Source organism: Anopheles merus, chromosome 2R (assembly GCF_017562075.2).
Source record: "Anopheles merus strain MAF chromosome 2R, AmerM5.1, whole genome shotgun sequence".
Lineage (NCBI taxonomy): Eukaryota > Metazoa > Arthropoda > Insecta > Diptera > Culicidae > Anopheles > Anopheles merus.
This window is the reverse complement of record NC_054082.1, coordinates 39,780,878-39,795,253: the sequence shown is the minus strand read 5'-3', so window position 1 is coordinate 39,795,253 and position 14,376 is coordinate 39,780,878. Positions and strand designations below refer to the sequence as shown.

At 43.3% G+C, this 14,376-nt stretch overlaps 1 protein-coding gene across 10 annotated transcripts in view; it reads left to right on the top strand.

Moving 5' to 3' along the window:
- The window catches only part of LOC121603531 (cadherin-87A), a 133,932-nt gene that overhangs the window by 14,696 nt on the left and 104,860 nt on the right, over positions 1–14,376 (top strand). The window contains exon 1 of one of the 10 annotated variants that reach the window (XM_041932382.1): positions 14,181–14,228. The exons of the other annotated variants lie outside the window; for them this stretch is intronic. The gene's annotated coding sequence lies outside the window, so the exon portion shown is untranslated. Of the gene's footprint in view, positions 1–14,180; positions 14,229–14,376 lie in introns of those variants that run through there. 10 annotated transcript variants of the gene reach the window in all.

The following is a 14,376-nucleotide window of genomic DNA, read 5'->3' as shown; positions in this document are numbered from 1 at the left end:
AAGGTAAAGTGTACTTGTTCTTGCACAGTTTTCATCAGCAGTGCCGGGGTAACGAAGTGCGGGCGTAATTTAAATACAAATTGTCCAGAAAATAATGAACCAGAACTAGTGCACGTGCCTGGTTCGCACAAGGGTTGTGGGGAGTGGGAAGGGTGTGTCATAATATTATGACATTCTGCAGGCTCTGCACTGAAACTGTTCCCAGTGCTCGTAGCGTTTGCCGGCGGGGAGTTTTGTTCACTTTCTTTTGACACCTTTTGGTGTTTATTCGCAGTAGTGCATTTGAACCAGCAGCGATGAGCACAGAAAAAAAGTGTACAGAACCCGCTAGTTAAGGATAATGGTAAACGTATTCTTTTCTTTGGTTCCTGGTACAGGATAAATATAGTGCCGAGTGGCAAGAAGATACACCATATTCCAATCAAGTCCGCCGGAAGTGTGCGCGAGAACGGCACTTGGAATACATATTTAATTAAATTTTCATTTTCCCATCACCCACCGTGTTGACCCTGCGTCGCATGTATGACGGCCCTGTGTAGGTGACCGTAGGGAAGAAATGCGACTCTTACTGGTGTGTATCTGCGGTGGTTTTGCGTCGAATGATAAACGAGACGTAAATCAAAGCACTCGCTCAATGCGCAAGAATAACTCGGAAAAAGCGTTCTTCGTCCACTTCGCAGCGCTGTGAAGCGTGTGGTAGCCGAAGGTGCGATGTGCTGTTAGCTTTTTCCCCCCGGTAATGCTACCGGGGGTGCTGTTGTGCTTCGGGGCGTGCAGTGGCGGCACGCTACAGTGAAGAAGCGAAAGCTTCAGGCTCTAAGAAGCTGTGCTTGCCCGGGGTACTTCTAACGATGTAATGTGCCGTTGATAGGCAACATCAAAGGGCGGTGCTATGCTAACAGCACTTCTAGCTCCCGGTCAGAACGCTCCGGGCGATGGCAAATTCACCTTCTTTATCTCGGGAACCTTTATCTTGCTTTTGGGAACGTACGGACGAGAAGTAGCGAGAATGTAGTGAACCCTGGAGTGGTACGTGTACGTTCTCGAGAGGTAATTGAGGAACCCATGTGCCCGGTGATGTGTTGGATGGATGCTTGGTGAAGAGTGAAATGTTGTCATAGTGACAGTCATGCTAGAAAAGTGAGATTGTGAGCATGTATTTGTGCAATCATTTGCAGTGGTTTGTTGCGTTGTTGGCAACACTCCATACAGCATCGGTCTGGTTACGGGGGGTTAATGATTTACGGCAAAATGCATTGGGAATAGAAAAAACAATTCGAATGAATAGAATCATGGTTCTCTTTTGACACCTCTACGAATTGTTCCTTATTTAAGCAAAGTGGGAACTTTGTTGCTCTATTTTGTTTGCATTTATCTATAAAACACATTTTCACTCGATATTCGTATATTTTATCCAATATGATTATAACGCAAGCCAAAACATCTTTTAATAACATAATTGAGTAATAAATAGCAAAATTAACGCAAAAAGAACAAAAAAATTAAGAATCATTGACATGGATGATAAGAGTATGATATTATACTTCTAATTTCAGATTTATGTGGTAGAACAGTAATTATTCTGCTTTCAAATTATTATGTTTAATTTACAAACAATGGAAATGATTCGGTTAAGTCTCAAGACACGTGCGCTGTTCATAAACGTTGGATTAGACACATGACTGACGAAGGGTTGACAGGAGTTAAATTCGCCCCTGGACCTCTGGTGGGTTTAATGTTCTCCAGCAATTTTGGGATATTGTTTTTTTACTTCGTGCGTAACCGTGGATTGTTAATCTATTATAACATCACTATCATTATTTAGAAAATGTCATAAATTGACAATTGAAGTTGATATATAAAAGATGTATCAGTCGAACAATAAAACAAATCTCGTTTTCATTGATCAGATGACATGAAGTATGCAAGTAATCGAACATATATTTTTTTCCTTTGCGGTTCGTTCTAGTCGTTTATCGATGTTCCAATTATCTAGCGACAATATGAATAATTGACGTCACAATTTGTATTTTTTTCGCCCTGCATCTCCCTCTATTATCTAGCCAGCATCGTTTGAAGTAGGTGCTAATATAGCTCAAACCATTCGGCTGCTGTTGTGGCTGCAGTACAAAGCATTATAAAAAAATTCTTTTTGATTTTGGTTAACCGAGAGGAATATCGAGGCAACAAATCGACCACCGAATGTACCCACCCAATCATTCCTGCCGCCACGTCCGCACTGCAAACAGCTCTTCCTTTGTGGCAGCCCGGTGTGATGTGTAGCACGTGCGGTGCGGTCTGTTATGGCGATGGTCAGCGTGAGGTTAGCGCGGAGTGCGGTGTACCTCAAAAAGCTAAATCGATCTGAATGATTCCACGGACCGGTGGACGTAGCCGTGATGCAAGGCCGAAGCAATACAACAGCAGCAGCTACGTTCAAAATGATTGGCTTCCGGATGAAAAGGGATCGCTTAGCACGATGAAAGCCTCGGTGCGCCGTGGCCGGGGGATTACCACCAGCCAATGAGAACAATGCGCGACGGATTGGCTGAGAGCGAATGGGGGCCCTGTTTGGCGCGAAAGCGGACCGGGCGGTGGATTATTTTGTTTGCTAAATTAACAGATGTGGTGAGAGATTTCGTGGCACATGTGGATGATGTTTGCGGTATTTGTGAAATCCTAATCTCATGCAAAAGCGACCGTTTGGACGAGGTGCGAGTGTTTCCGGTGCTGTCAGCGCACGAACGGTTTTTTTTTCGTTCGTTGTTGTTGGTTTTCAATAGAAATGTTTCCCAAGGGAGGAAAGGAGAGGGCGGGGGATTTTGAATGGGAAAGGATTTTTCCATCCCGCTGTTAACCGGTCAGTTCGCGCTAATTAGCATATGTAGGGACGAGAGTGTGTTTGGTTGGGATGGAAGAGATCAGTGGCTATTGTGTGAATTGCGTTGAAAGAAGCAAACCAATCGAAAGCGGTCGAGTTGGTATGTTTATGTTTTAGTGAAGATATACATTTACCATGGAATAGATTAGAGGTTGTTTCTGCTCAAATGACCTGTAGTGGTGTGAGTATTTGGATAGCATCAAGGAATGGAACATAATGAAGCATGAAATATGATGATTATTTCTTTATTTTTAATGAAGTCAATTACACATAATGATGAAAGCATCCGGCAAGGACCATGGATTAGTGTGTTGTACGTTTTGCTAGGATTACATGATGTGCAACATAGTGTAAACAGATTAAGCCAAATTGTGTCAATCTATTTTTCCCTTCCAGTGATCGAATGCTTAACATCAATGCAATGTTCATTTCGTTTGTTGTAGTTTGTGCTCAAAAGAGAGGTTTTATTTGTGTAGCTTCTTATACAGTTTGACCTGTAAAGTTTGAACAAAGTTTACAGGCAAAGTTCATTTCACTAGAAATCATCTACAACATATCACGGTACAACAAAAACATACCATTGTTTTTGTGAACATTCCGTCCTCCGACGTTTACTGATCGAAGAATGTGAAACATGCCGGCTAATGTTTCAAACTGATGACGGGCGGTGTTTTCTTTCCAAGTTCCGTCCCTTCAAAAAAACCCGTTTTGATTGGGATTTTGAATGCGAATGAGGTCGGGATGAAGCTTTCGCCCCAAAAGTTGCCAGTCTGTCCGATGTTGATCGTCCGATCCACACGATCTGTGAGACATCAAAGGGCTTTCGGAACCGGTTACCGGTATGTCGTCTGGAGATGCTACGACAGCGGAAACCGGAACCTGTATCCCTGGATCCGTGGATAGGGGAGTTTAGAAATTCCTTCATCACTGCCATTGCCGACCACATCCTTCGGTATACTTTTTGCAGTGTGTGTTGTGTACTGTAGAAAACAGCACCCATTCAGTTTTTTTGATGTTGTTTGGTTGAACGTGTGCACTATAAACGCATTCCGTTGCCTGAAATGTAGACGTCGACGTCGTGTTTGTTTGAAGTTGATGCAAATAGCAAACGTTACTTGCTATCGAACGCAACGCCCACAATAGCCACAGCACGGCATTAGAATCTACAACACAGCGGCGCAGGAGCGGAGGGAACACTGTCTGGGACTAACAATACGGGGCCACGCAAAGCAAACGACGCTGTGCGCGCGGTGTCAAGTAACGGTAAACTGTGCGAGCGAGCGAGTGAGTGACGAACCTGAAGGAGACATCTTGGACATTGGAACTCGCATGGTATGATGTGTTCCCATCACCGAAGGCGAAGATAGTGTGGCCTTTTTTCCGTCTCCGGTTCTTGCCTTGCCTTTGAGCTTTGGTTGCGTTGACGCGCGATGGAATGTGATCGTGACCGGCGTGTGGCACTACTTTATGTGTTTGTTAGGTATCGAGTTGGGCTGCTTCAATGTTTCACCATGCAGGGTTTTCCATGGTATCTTATAGTTGTGGGACACTTTCTTGAATCTTTCATATAATAAATGCATAGCACACTTTTTGGACAATCACATGGGAAAATGCAATTGAATTTGTCCAAAAATTGTGAAAATGAGTTCAATTTCCATCACATAATGTAAATTTCCCGTAAAAAGTCAAGAAAATGTCCCACAACTATGACAATCCCTGAAAACCCCTGTAATGACGCATCTGGGAGATACACCTCACAATACGGGTCATGTATCAAAAATACAAAAAACATCTGGAATGATAGGGTGGAAGTCAAGAGAAGACAACATCTTCACCGTGGTATCACACATTTATGTAGGTTAAAGCGAATGCTTGTATTTGTGAAGCCGTTGATGTTTTGAGTTGCAATCTGTGTGATCTAGTAGAAAAGGAATAAAAAACAATCATACATGCACACACCAAGACACACATACACACAAACACACACAAAGCTTTTAAACAAGTCACTAAAGTGTGAGAACTACCCTCAAATTTTGTTTGCAATAGCTACCGCACCCTCTTTTCTATTCGCCACCCACCCACTGGCCCACCGACCAATTTCTATTCACACATTCCGGTGCGGGCATCATTCGTTGTGTCACGATTTCACGGGATAGCGCGCACGGAGATGAAAAAGTTTACCACTTTGGCTTAAGTTTCGTGACGAAGTGGTGGCGACTGTGCGGGTGGATGGCGTGCTGAATAAATTCATTTTCGGGTACCCCTCCCCAAAACACTTACGGCAACAATTTTCACGATTCACGGCTGCCGAGAATGGGTGAAGGGACTGTGGGGAGAGAGGGGGGGAGGACCTTCGCCGGATAAGTTGGGCAATCATCCGGCCGCGCGATTTCAGCTACTTTTCGTGTGATAAAATTTGCAACATGGTTTACGTGGCTGGAGGGTGAAGCAAGGGAAGTGTACGTGTATCTGTTTCTGTTTTGTAAGTGTTTGTGTGTGTATGTGTTTAGGTGTCTTTTGTAACTTTCAAAGTTAAAATTCGTTGGCGTAATAGAATTGTACGCCAAAACATTTTCAAGATGTGTTTGAAAGACTAATGTTGTACGAGATAGCAAGGATGGTAAGCTAGGTACAAGGGTAGCGAAAAATGCGTATGCATACAATAGCACAGCTTTTTTTCTTGCCCAGAGTTATATTCATGTTACAAACAAAAAAGGTTTTTTTAGTTGAACATCAACGCTTTCACATATCGACGTGGATAACTTTTGCTAAAGCTGGTGCAAAAAAGCCACTATAATATTTCATGAATTTTCAGAACTAGTGTTTTAAAGTAGGGTTATTTAATATGCATATGAAGTACCAATTGAGGGCTCGTGAATAACACTATTGACTAATGAACTATAGTTATTCAATGTCAGCACTCGGATGACCAATATAGGCAAGCTACCTGGCGGTCCCGTGGTAAAGTTAACTCGAACGACTCAATAACATGCCCGTCGTGGGTTCAAGCCCAGAATGGACCGTCCCCCCGTAGCAAGGATTGACTATTCGGCTACGTGGTAATAGATTAGGTCTCGAAAGCGTGTATAGGCCGGCATGTCCGCGTAGGAAGTTACGCCAAATGGAAGAAGAAGAAGAAGAATCTGGCCATTTTATTAAGATTTTCCGATTTACTGTGGATCTCATATATTTCATGCTTTGTTTTACATATATGTATCTTACTCCTAGACTTTTTAAGATATCAACCTGTGTTTTGGAGCAAACTGCGATTTAGTAAATCTTTCATTTAACAACCATTTTTTGTTTATTTACTGAACTTGTTACTGGATTAGTTCATATCATTTCATTACATTGTTGAATAAACATATGTTATTTTGTAGCAACAGGTGATTCTTTTACCAAGATCATTTTGCAACATTCTCATCTGATGGATTGGAGATAAGGTCTCCAAAATCCGGCCCGCGGGACTTCAAGTGCCTTTACTGCGGGGTAGGATGATTTTCTGAAGTTTAAAATGAAATGTTTATTATTTAGACTATTGTATTAACTTTTCCACTAAAAAAACCAAAATCTAGCTTCAATAACAGAAAGCTGAAGAAATTTAACTCATGGATTTCTTATTTTTTAATCAAAAAGAAATACAAACGTTCACCTTTAACCAAAAGTAAGGTCACAATGGCCCTCAAAAACGTTATTTTCAAAGCAACATACTATTTAAAATTCAATTTAAATAGAAATGTGACTTTCTAAACGAATAACAAAATTGGACACATTTTTTCCGATTCCATAAATTATTCTCCTGGTTTATTGATCTTTGTGGGGGGACTCGTAAGGTGTGTAGGATAAGTCCCGCTTAATTGTGGTGCTCTGCTTAATCGTTCAAATTAAATGCAATCGTCATAAAAGACAGGGGCCTGGCTTTAGACGCCGTCAATTTGACCGTGACGCTTGTTCAGCGGTCAATTAGGAAATTGACGGTCATCTTTGGACAGGTGCACGGGGCGTTGTTGTCCGGCACACTTGGCAGAACATGATGGTACATGAAGCCGTTCTGCCCCAGCCCCAATACTGACTGACCAGACCGTGGCTAAGTATGACTATTTTACAACGATGGGCACCATTCAAACACCGACACAAATTTACAATTCGCTTAATTGAATGATAATAGAGCGTACGCGGGCCCACGGATCGTCCGAAGGCGCGTCCAGTAAAGACGGAGGGGCGGCCGGGGTTTCGGTCGGTGCAATTAGGTTTGGCAAAGGTCCTCCCACCGCCAGCGCGGTGCGGTGTCTGAGGTCAGGTCATTCCATTAATTGACTCATCCCGGTACATGCCAACCCAAACACGCGGTTGAGTAGCTTCTGTCGAGCGTCCGCACACATAGCCGCACAAATAATGGCCAACAGCTCATAGTCGGGAGAGGACGAGGAAGGATGGAACCGAGACGCACTAGCGCGGCACACTCTCATCTATCCCCAGTCGTTATCTTGCGGCGGTGAGGTAGGACAGGCTAATGAAAAGTAGAGAAATTCGCATCGAGCGGAAGCGAAGGTGCCGAGCAAAAGACAACCAAAATGGCTTTTTTGGGTGGAAAAAGTTACCCGCTTCATCAGGACCAAGCCGGAGTTTGTGTCCGTTAATTTTGAGCACAGCTTTTTTTGTATGTTTTGTTTTAGCATGTATGTGCTGTTGGTATGGCGTGGTGTTTGGATGCTAAATACGAGTGCCATGGTATCCTGCCTTGCAGTGGTAAAGACTACGGGTGAAGCGCACACCGGTTAAAGATTGTTTTCGGCAAAAAGAAGGCCAATGAATAAACTATTCGTTCACCATCCATTCGGGCATGGTTACTTTTAGAGATTTTTTGGATAGTTAGTTTTTTGGCCGTTTGCTAAAGAGAAACCAGCTACCAGGATTCCACCATTTGGAAGCTGCATCCTTGACAGTAGCTCTCAACTAAGCAGAAAAGGTACAAACACTCCTCGCCAAAACACTTACCCGTTGGGCAAGTAGAACGGATGCATCCTGTCAGGGTTGGCTGGTGATGGCCGGTTGCAAGAGATGTTCGCTTCTTGCTTTTTGCCTCAGCACGGAATACCCAGCGGAACCGGCGGAATGAAGCGGATAGCTCCAAAAAAGGGTGATGGTTCATTTAGTATAAATGAGCACTCGGGGATAAGGATTGTGCTTGCACTTTTTTGCGGCAAGGGAAGGAAATTATTCATGTTTCCTGTTTGCAGCACGTACAGGCATCCGATTGCTATAGCATTAGTGATGGAAGGTGTATTTTGCATATTAGATGGTCGTATGACGTATCCTTTTGCGTGGTAAACGATTCCTGTTTAGTGGAAGGCGAATTTCGGAGCTTAATGAGATGGTATTCGGGAGAAGCATCAGTATAAGTGTAGCATGCTAAAGATAATGCTGATGGTCACTTCTACTAGTTTTTCTTCTTCGACGGAAATATACACTTCTCAGCCCATGGTTTACTTACATCGCAAAGTGTATTTTGAGTATTAAATAACTAGACTTCATAGACTACAGGTGGGACGATATGGTTGAGATTTAGGATGTATAGATGGATAAGGCTTTCGATGGAGATGAACAGTTGCTGATGACTTTTCTATACTATCAGATATAGTTAGCTCCGACTGACATACGGAGATTTAGCGCCGTTTAACTAGTTTTACCGACGGTACTTGAACTCTATAAAATTTTGTAGGTTGACGCTTTACTTTTACGTATTCGAAACTGATGCTCGAACTGAGCAGACCAGTAGTAGTTATATGAACAGACTTTATTTCTTCTAAATTGTAGAATATGTTATAGGCTATCGAAGCTTCATCAATCAGTGCAAATAGTATTTATGAACCAGGGTTTTTAGATTTTTTTAAAGCCATGAAAATCGTCATGTAAATGAAACGTTAAATTTTTTGAAATGATTTGACAATTTAATTCTGATCTGTATAAACAAGACAAACACATTTGCCAACGAAACGTATATAAATTAATGATAGATAAAGAGTTTATAAATAAAGAAAATAACTTTTTGCTTGCAGTTAGTCCTGAATTCAGATATGGTTTAGTGTATTTTGGATAGATTATTTATTTTAGAGCTTATAACACAAAAGGGGCAATTAAAGTAATTGAATTATATTGTACATATTATGATACAATGACAATTTAATTATGTTACACTGTGTTTATGCTCGGGAGGTGCTTTTCAGCCGCTCCCCAATATTTGCTACAGTTAGCACTGAAATTTGCTAAAATTGTGCTAAATTTAGCTGAACAACTTTGTAATGAGCATCAAGAAAGGTTAAAGACTTTTTGTTATGGCTATCATGTTATTAAAGTGTTCTACACTAACTTTTCAGTTACACATTAAAATTGCGTTGTATATGTGGTATCACGTCTTACAGTGAACTTCTTGTCCCAAATAAGATAACAAAAATAAAACCGAAAACAATAACAATACCCGTGAGCGAAAGCTTTACAAACAAACATTCTGAAACAAGTCAACATGGCAATCGTGTACGACAAAGCTTGCCGTTTTTGTTTGGTCGCCCACCGACACCCACCGACCGAAGCAGCGGGTGCAACACGAGCGCTAAACAGGGGATAGAAAGGTAGCTTTTAAAGCATACGGGTATCCTTCGGTGTCACCTTGGTTCGTCGCTGGCGACACAACATACACCGGGAGGGGAGGGGGAGGGGTTAGTAGCACCGGAACGGCGCCCTACCAGAACCGTGAACGCATAAATATGTAAGAATGTTTGCAATTGTGCAAAATTTCTCGGTCAAATATTTGCCCTTCCCGACACTGCCTTGCTTTGGCGCTAGCCCAAGCCTCTGGGGCTTCCAAGCCAGGCTTACCAAGTTTTGCGTGTGCTGATTCTAGACACCTTCTGACGTTGGTCGGCAGCGCTAGCGCCCTCCAGCATTGTGGACTTTTTCCTTGCAGGTGGCATGGTGGCCTGTGCTGTGCAAGGGCACACTGAACGTCACTTGCTCACGAACTGTGGTGCCCAACACGCAGGGGAAGCGAAGTTGACGAATATACAGCTACCTTAATTTTCTGCACCACAAGACAAGCCATCGTACGGGGCAACCGTTCCGTCGCTGGAGCAAGCAGATTGAATGAATATGTGTGTCGTACAGATTGTTTTACCTATCACATCTCGAACAAAGGGTAACTATCGGTGTAGCCCAATGTCCGGAACTGCCGAAGCTTATTTTGTGTCGTTTTGTGGTTGGTACGAGCGTGTGAGGAAGGAATTTATTAGGTAAATTTTGGATGAATTTACCCACAAACCGGTAGCCAAAAAGTCAATGCAAGGGTGTGTGGGAGTGTGTCAAAAATAAATTTAAATATTTGCTTCTAGCAAACACACTGCACTTCCTTTCCTTGACGCCGCTCAGTAAGCTAGTTTGGTTACGGGATAGCTGAAAATCATCATGCTACCGGCCCGATTTGGGGTTGTTGCAAAATGTATAAAAATCACTTTTTAACGTAAATAGATGACTTTTCTTCATTGCCCTCGGTCAATAGAATTACCAACTGGGGACGAGGATGGACAAGACCGGCCGACTCCCAAAAGGTCATTAGTTGAATGCACCATAAATTAAATGTTTCAGCAACATAATTGAAGTACCATCATCCGTCTGGAATTAGTTCACTCGATCCTTCATTCACACGTCCCTCTCTGTGTGCTCCTTCTCCGGAATGTAGAGGAAGTGGTTGCGGTATTGAGGTGAAATAGTTTTGATACTATTTGATTACACCTACATGGATGAGGGGATCCTCCATAGGACGGGGTGTGAAAGGCAAACAAGTGATGACTGTTCTTTTCTCTGTACTGTACTGTGTTCTCCCCCTGGCGAGAAGAGTCGCACGACGACGAGCGCTTTGCTGGTAAACATTCGCTACATTCAGTGGTCCCCAACCCCTAGAAACGTTTGTGTGTGTGTGTGTTTGTTTTGCGAAACTAATATTAAACAAACAGAAGCCACGTCATTGTGCGGTAGTGCGGGGACGTACCAGGCTGAACGAAGAAAGGCAGGGGAGATGCCATGTTCGTAATGATTTGATACAATTTCCCCATCCGTCCGAGAGAGCAGAGAGTTCCACCCACTTCATAGTCCGTTGCTTTCGAGTGCGAGTCGATGCCTCTTTGCTAAAATAAGCCACATGTATACGGTAACACACGGCGACATAGAGGATTTGTTTCGTGGCTGGCCTACATTGCTCTGACTGGGCTGGCTGAATTTCAAGATACCCGCCTACGCTAGGTGTGTGTATGTGTGCGGGCTCGAGGCTTGAAGTGAAGCATTGTGGTAGAAATGAGGGAAATAGATAAAATAAATTAATTCATTTCAAACTGACGAGAACGAATGGTGGCACGATTGCGGGCAGAGAATCGTTGGGCCAAGAAAGCGCCAGCACGAGCGCGCACGCACGGTAACGGGGTGAAAATAGGCAGATGAATAAATATGCATACAGAGAGGATGGAGCCACGCAACATGGCACAGAACACAAGTGGACGTAGAATCGGAACAGTAGCAAACATATCCGGGAACGGTAAAATATGGAACCAACCAGAAACACATCCGCAAAGCTCTGCTGGTACAGAGAGGACTTTCGAAAAGTATCTTTGGCGTCGAGGAAACTGGAAGAAACCGAAGCGTGCAATACTGAGTGCTTTCGTTTTAATGAAGCGTGTGGGGATGGAATGGGTTCTGGCAAAAACACGTGAATAAAAACACGATGTGCTAGAAGAAAGAGCAGCAAAGCACAAAAAGTCAAATGCAACATGGTGTGTTTTTGATTGGACATCACTCTTCGACAGGGCTTGAATGAGGTTGGTTTCAGCCGGCAAATAAGTGTGTGAGAAGCAGTTTGTGCAAGTCTCTCACTGTATAAGCGACTCATTAGCAGCTATCGAACACACACCCACACAACTGACGAAATGAACTGATGCAGAGAGCAGTACCCATTTGTAGGATGTGGGATTGATGAGCGAGCAGGGAAATTGATTAGCGAATGCTAAGTATTTACAGCCTTTAAGCAAAAATCGGTACTGCTAACCAAAACTCCACGCTTGACGTTGTCGCGCTCAGGCGCCTGAAAGTATGCAAAATGAGTTTTAGTCGTATTTTGAAGATTGTTATGAATAAATTTTCTTAAACGATTTTAATTCAAAAGAAAATTAAAATTAACAATACGTTTAGTAAAAAGCCGTCATACTTAAAATTAAATAAAATATAACAAGAAAGTTACAATTTAATATTTAAAATATATTATCTAAAATTTAAAACTTAAAAATTTAAGAATAGTTAGACATAGCATAAATTTGACTCTGTCAGAATAAACAACTAAAGCACCTAATTATTAATTTTATATAATTGATTAAGAATAGCTATAAGATAAACTGTCACGCTAGTGAAAAATATCTGAACAATTGTTTAAACATAAGCTTTATTCACTTTTATTTGCTCTCGAAAGCTCCTGTCACAAGTTAACAAGTAGTAAAGGCACCAAAATTGTTAAAAATCTACTATTATTAGTTATTAGTAAAATTTCAATGGCAACATTCCATGATAATCTCCCAAAAATATAGTAAAAATTCTCTTGCAGTACGTACGATTGACAAAATATATGATAGTTCCCTGTCGACGCCATCGAAGATGATGTGCAGAGTTGCATACTTGATGCAAACTAGCTCACATGCAGAGTCCATCCAACAACGTCACAGGAAGGCTTTTATGTGCAGTCATATGAAATGAGCGAAATTTGAAAGGATAATCTCTTGTACGACTTTTCCCGGAGCTGTCTTATCAACAAAGTTTGTGTGCTGAAGGGTAAGGCTACAATGTACAGCACAGAACGGTGCTGCTGCTGTCCCGCTTATAAACCTCAATAGTACGCCCCTACAACAATAGGAGCATTGTCACGGTCGTTAGGCAAAGGGGGATAGTGTTCGAGCAGTAGAGTTTAAATACGTACACCGGTCGAAAATAAACTCGCTCACATCTGCAGCGATGATGACAGTAATAATAATGCATTGTGGCGCTGGTGCTACGTGGCAGTGTCTGCAGTACGGCAGCCTTCGACAAACGGTCAAGCGCTCGAATGCTACAGCGCGCGGGGAGGGGGTGTGGCGGAGACATTGAATGTGCGGTATTCGATAAGCATGTTTTCAGTGCCATACGTACCCGTGCGGTTTTGTGGGAAACACCGGCCAGCATTGACCAAGCACTGAGATGTTGTCCGTTTCTCGCCAAAATTCGCTCGTCTGCATCCGCATGATACTGCTAATGAAGTTCCGTTGCGGGTGTACTACTACCAAAAATGTCTTCCGCAGCCTCGGCCCATATTCACCTTTACTGCTTACCCCTCCGCGCTGCATGAGACTGATTTTGGGAGAAGAGGGAGTGTCGCAACGAGAAGCTGCTTATCTTGGCGGGATGCTCAGGGGGCACGGAAGGCACAGTGGCGCTAGGACAGGGGTAAAAAGTTCTCTTTGATGTGGGTTCCGTGCTGTGTCGGTATGCCATTCCCGGGCAGATTGCGCTGTACAATGCGGCACTGGGGAGAGGGAGCTGGGTGCGAAGGGTGATGGCAAAAATTTGGCAGCACGAAACGATGGACGCACAAAGGCTGGGATTGTTGGAGCTTTCATAATTTTTCCTTCCGGTTCACCGTGCCCCAAGCGCCTCAGTATGGCGTGCTCCACGAGCTCGTGCGGTGGGGTGGGCTCTAGGACACATCATAACAAATTTTCGGAGCTGGCTACAGACAACGCAGGAATGGAAAGGGGATTTTAGCTGGCATGTCAGCGGGACTGCCGCAAAGGGACACTTGGAAAATATGCAACAATTTGCCAGCCGCACTTGTTCCCAACGTGAAGTTGGCGGCTGCCGGAAGTGGAAGTGAGATGCAGGGAGGGGGAGGGGAGGGGGCAAATAAAACGACAAACGAAGCATCGCGAATCATTGGTGCTAATCGGCACTGGGTGGGTTGGCTGGTCAGCTCGTGGCACAATGTGGCCCGGCGCAAAGTTTCGGAGCGACACTTTGTCGTCGTTCTAGTGCTTTTGAATTGAGGGGATTGGTTTGTCGCAAAAGCCATTGGGAGGCAAACAGTTGGCGCGACATCAGCAAGCATTAGTGTTGCGAGCCGGCCGCACATTGATGCGTTCTGTTGATGATGGAAGCGAGCAGATTATACAGTGAAAAGCGGCTGAATAGGTCGCAACCGTAATTTGATCTCTCTAGCGATCATCGTTAAATATGCGATAGCGTTTGAGGAATTGGGTGGAGCAATTTGATGGAAGCTAAAACGAAGGTCAATGAAGCTAGAAACTCCCCAAACTATAAGCAATTGCGGGCGTTGATAATGTATATTTCAATGTGTCAACAGCAGTTGACCCCAGTAGATTATTTCCCTAAAATAATAATTTTTATTAACTCTTCTTTTTTCCCATTTTCTTTCC